This window comes from Motacilla alba, chromosome 1, assembly GCF_015832195.1.
Source record: "Motacilla alba alba isolate MOTALB_02 chromosome 1, Motacilla_alba_V1.0_pri, whole genome shotgun sequence".
NCBI lineage: Eukaryota > Metazoa > Chordata > Aves > Passeriformes > Motacillidae > Motacilla > Motacilla alba.
In genome coordinates, this window is record NC_052016.1 from 101351154 (window position 1) to 101356511 (window position 5358).

At 45.7% G+C, this 5358-nt stretch overlaps 1 pseudogene; it reads left to right on the forward strand.

The window, feature by feature from the left end:
* The first annotated feature begins 307 nt into the window (after nucleotides 1-307).
* Nucleotides 308-4690, forward strand: LOC119703699 (annotated as a pseudogene).
* The last annotated feature ends 668 nt before the right edge of the window (nucleotides 4691-5358 follow it).

The following is a 5358-nucleotide window of genomic DNA, read 5'->3' on the forward strand; positions in this document are numbered from 1 at the left end:
AGAAGAGGTGGACAACTTATTCTGTAAGCAACTTGGTTCAGGATCACCAGCCCTTGTCCTTGTAGGTGACTTCAACCTCCCAGACATCTGCTGGGAACTTAATACAGCAGAAAAGAAGCAGTACAGGAAGTTCTTAGGGTGTGTGGGGGACAACATTTTGTCACAGCTGGTGGGTGAACCCAGCAGGGGAGGGACTATGTTAGGCCTGTTGTTTGCAAATAGAGATGGGCTTGTGGGAGATGTGGTTGTTGGAGGCTGCTTGGGGCACAGTGATCATGAAATTAAAGAGTTCTCAATATTTGGTGAAATGAGGAGAAACAGCAATAAGACTTTCACACTGGACTTCCAGAGGACAGATTTCTACCTGTTTAGAAGACTTATTCAGAGAGTTCCTTGGGAATCAGCCCTTAAAAACAAAGGAGTCCAGGAAAGGTGGGTGAGCTTCAAAACAGAGATTTTGAGGGCACAGGAACAGACTGTCCCTGTGTGCTGAAAGATGAGTAAATGAGGCAAACGAGGCAAACATCCAGCCTGGATGGGCAATGAGGTTTTGAAGGAACTTAGGAGTAAAAAGAGAATGTATCATCTTTGGAAGGAGGGTCAGGTTTCTCAGGAAGTATTTAAGGGGCTTCTAGGGCATGTGGCAAAAAATTAGGGAGATCAAAGCTCAGACTTAATTTGGCAACTTTTGTAAAGGATAATAAAAAATGTTTTTACAATATATTAATGACAAAAGGAAGGGTAAGACCAACCTTTGTTCTCTACTGGATGTGGGATGGAATTTAGTAACTGCAGATGAGGAGATGGTGGAAGTACTTAACCCCTTCTTTGCCTCAGTCTTTAGTGGGAAGATGGCTTGTCCTTAGGACAGCTGTCCTCCTGGGTTGGTAGATGGTGTCAGGGAGCAAAATGGTCCCCCTGTTATCCAGGAGGAGGCAGTCAGAGAACTGCTGAGCTGCTGGATGTTCATAAATCCATGGAACCACATGGGATCCACCCCAGGATGATGAGGGAGCTGTCAGATGAGCTTGTGAAGCCACTCTCCATCATTTATCAACATTCCTGGCTCACTGGTGAGGTTCCAGATGACTGGAACCTGGCCAATGTGACACCCATTCACAAAAAGGGTGCGAAGGAGGATCCTGGTAATTATAGGCCAGTTAGCCTGACCCCAATACCCAGTAAGGTAATGGAACAGTTCATACTGAGTGTCATCATGCAGCACTTACAAGATGGCGAGGCTATCAGACCCAGCCAGCACGGGTTTGGGAGGGATAGGTCATGATTGACCAAACTGATCTCCTTTTATGACCTGGTGACCCAACTGGTGGATGCAGGAAAGGCTGTGGATGTTGTCTATTTGGACTTCAGCAAAGCCTTTGACACTGTCTCCCAGAGCACACTCCTGGGAAAGCTGGCAGCCCGTGGCTTGGACAGGAGCACTCTTTGCTGGGTTAGGAACTGGCTGGATGGCCAGGCCCAGAGAGTGATGGTGAATGGTGCTGCATCCAGCCAGTAGTCAGTCACCAGTGGTGTCCCTTAGAGCTCTGTGCTGGGGCCAGCTCTGTTTAATATCTTTATTGATTACATGGATGAGGGAATTGAGTCTTTCATCAGTAAATTTGCAGATGACACCAAGCTAGGAGCATGTGTTGATCTGTTGGAAGGTAGGAGGGCTCTGCAAAGAAACCTGGAATGGTTGGGTGGATGGGCAGAGTCCAGTTAGATGAAGTGCCGAGTGCTGAGTCCTGCATTTTGGCCACAATAACCCCCTGCAACATAATTGCCTGGAGACGCTGTGGCTGGACAGTGCCCAGGCAGAAAGGGACCTGGGGGTACTGGTCAACAGCTGGCTGAACATGAGCCAGCAGTGTGCCCTGGTGGCCAGGAAGACCAATGGCATCCCGGCCTGTGTCAGGAATAGTGTAGCCAGCAGGAGCAGGGAGGTCATTCTTCCCCTGTACTCGGCACTGGTGAGGCCACACCTTGAGTGCTGTGTCCAGTTCTGGGCCCCTCAGTTTGGGAAGGACGTTGAGACGCTTGAGTGCATCCAGAGGAGGCAACGAGGCTGGAGAGGGGCTTGGAACACAAGTCCTGTGAGGAACGACTGAGGGAGCTAGGGTTGTTAAGCCTGGAGAAAAGGAGACTTAGAGGTGACCTTATCACTCTCTACAACTTCCTGAAAGGTGGTTGTAGTCAGCATTTTTGACATTTATAATTAACCTTCCTTCCTTCCTTCCTTCCTTCCTTCCTTCCTTCCTTCCTTCCTTCCTTCCTTCCTTCCTTCCTTCCGCCACTTCCTTCCTTCCTTCCTTCCTTCCTTCCTTCCTTCCTTCCTTCCTTCCTTCCTTCCTTCCTTCCTTCCTTCCTTCCTTCCTTCCTTCCTTCCTTCCTTCCTTCCTTCCTTCCTTCCTTTCCTTACATATACATCTCTTTCATATCTACCTCTCTCCCTCTGCCTGTCTACCTTCTTATATTCAATAAGTATAATTCAGTTTCTCCTTTCCTCTACAGATAATGAAAGGATTTATTTGCCTCACTATGACACAAGGGGAGCACAAGTCAAAGAAAGAAGGTAACAGCCAAAGCAAGTTTGAAAAACAGGCTGTAAATTAAACTGAAAAAGTAAAGGAGATTCTTTGAGTTTATAAATTTGTAAGCTACTGATAAAGGCAAACCTAAGAAAATAGATACTGGATCTGAGCATTTTCTGTGGAGAATGATGAGAATATATACTTCAAAGTGTGATCTGGGAAAGTCATTGACCCTCCCATCAGCTCAGTTTTCCTAAATGTAAACTGATGAAGCTGGTGAAAGACAGTTTTGAAAGTCCTCTCTTTCTCAGGTGCTTACAGAGGAGTGAGAGTTGTTACCATGTGGTCATGCCAAAGGGATAAAGAATTTACACAGTTCCACAATCTACTGTGTGGGATCTTTCTTTGTCTCTGCCAGGTCATTCTTTATGTCGAAGATTCTCTCTATCTCAACAGATTGGATTTAGTAACCTCATTACCACTGCTGCTCTACAGAGGCTTGGATGGAATTGTTTGTAATAAAGAGGAGCATATGGAAGAGTCTGTGTCAGAGATGAAGTCATTTCAATGGGTAAATTAACTCTGTTGCTGCTTGCTGCTCTCTCAGCATGTTTTAAGGTGCTTGTACCAAAAAGATCAAAGATCATAGGAGAAAATGTGTCTAACATCTTGTGAAAGAAAACAAAATAGAAAGATGTGAGGAAGGTTTTTTTTTTTTACCACCCAAACACAGACCCATACAAAGACAGGAAGAAATGCTGAAGCATTCATAAAAGCATCTCTTCTGTCCTACAATCCAAACATCTGGAACAGCTGCCTTTGGCAATTCTCAATACTGACACAGTTTCTTTGTTAAAAGTTACTCAAGATTCTCAAGTTTGTCTCGCAATACTTGAAATCATTAGGCACTGTAGATTTTAGAAGTTCGTAAAGTATGACTATATGTCTAGGCAAGAATTTATAAGTTATTTGATTAATAGATTTTGATTGCTCTTATTTTTTATGTCTAATTATTGTAACATTCATTTTATGTTTAATCATCACTATTCCAAACTCTGCCAGAATGGAAGAAGTTTGACTCTTGCCTAAGATCTTGTCCTAAAAGATTGGTTTTGCTAAGATTTCTGGAGGCTAAAAGAAGACCTTAGGTACTTTAGCATTTTTCTTCTGATTAATGTACAAATGGCTCTAAGCATTTTAGCACCCATATTCTGTGGCAGCGGGGTTCTGAAGATATTTAGTCTCTCCCTGCCTGTGGCAGTGGGGGTTTGAAGATGTTTAGTCTATGTCTAAAGTTGTTTACCCCGTCTCACTGTGTCTATTAGAATAATTCCAGATTTTTCCCCGTCTATCCTCAAAGATCCTGCCCCTTTATCTAGAGAATTCCCTGTCAGCTATGATTTTTCCCTTCTGCCATTGGTCTGTAACTTTTCCACTCTAGGTTATTTTACATTTGCCACTCTAGCTAGCCAGACAGTCCCCTCCCGGGATTCTACTCCCCTCCTCCAGAAAAGACGTTGTTTTTCTCTGTTTCCCTGCCCTTTTTGCTGCTGTCCCCCCTTTGAGTCCCGCTGTTCCCGCTTCCCGCCTGGCACAGCGCAGAAGTCAGCAGCCCTGGCACGCTCCTCCGCAGCAAGAGAGAAGAACGCCCACGCGGTGCGGCAACAGCTGTCCTGCTCCGGCAACGGGAAAGATCTCTGCCGCTGCCCACATGGCTCCTGCCATGGGAAAGGTCTCTGCCACTGCCCACATGGCTCCTGCCATGGGAAAGATCTCTGCCGCTGCCCACGTGGCTCCTGCCATGGGAGAGACCGCCATCGCTAGTGCTGCTGCTGCCCACGAGGTTGCGTCACCTGCGTTGCTTCGACTGCTCCCGCTGTGGGAAAGAATAACCAATTCCACGCAGCGCTGCCCCGGCATTGTTTCTGAGCGGGAAAGAAGTAAGGGCAGCTTGGAGAAACAAGCATAGAGCCCTTCCTTTTCCTTTATCCTGATCCTTCAGTGTGGGTCCACATTTATCAGCCGCTCCTGGCGGTCCGGACCCAAGCCAGGGGCCGAACCGCCATCCTGCCTGCCAGCAGCTGAGGAAGGGCACGGTCACTCCTGGCGCGTGTGCTGATCATCTCCGGCGATCCGGACGCAATGTCAATATTTAACTTAAAACTTGACAGAATCCAGAAAATTAGTTGCTACTGTGTGGTAGAATTTGAGGTGTCAGTCTTTACCTATGTTTTGCCTAGGGGGATATTTTTTCTGGGAGGTGGAAAATTGAGAATAGATGAAGCAAAAACAGGAAATGATAACAAAGTTTTTTGCAGACTTATTTAGCACATCCCTTTTCTACTGCAACAGTTGCATGTGATAAGGATATCAGCCTTATTTAATAATTCAAGCATAACAGATGAGTGCCCAGTCTCAGTAGGCTTTTCCAGCCTGCACCACATCAGAGGAGTTGCCTGCAATAAGAGAAGTTCAGGATTATCCAGCATTCACCAGCCTCTCCCAACCAGCCCTGAGCAGGAATGAAGCTCTTCAGTTTGCCCTAAGCACACCTCAACTTTAATTAATGGAATCTAAATACTTAAATAATTTTCAGGTATGATTCCAGGACCAAACAGTTAAAACATTAGACATGAAACTGCATAACTCTTAGGACCTAAAGCTGTTTTTCTTTGGTGTTAGTCCTTCCCTGCTGCAAGACAGGAAGATTGGATTTTCTGCATTAGATTAAACTTTGAGAAGATGCCTACTGTGCTGAAAAGGCACTGTCAGAAGTGAAAGCATCTGCAATGATGTGATAGTGTACACTATAGTGGATGAGAGA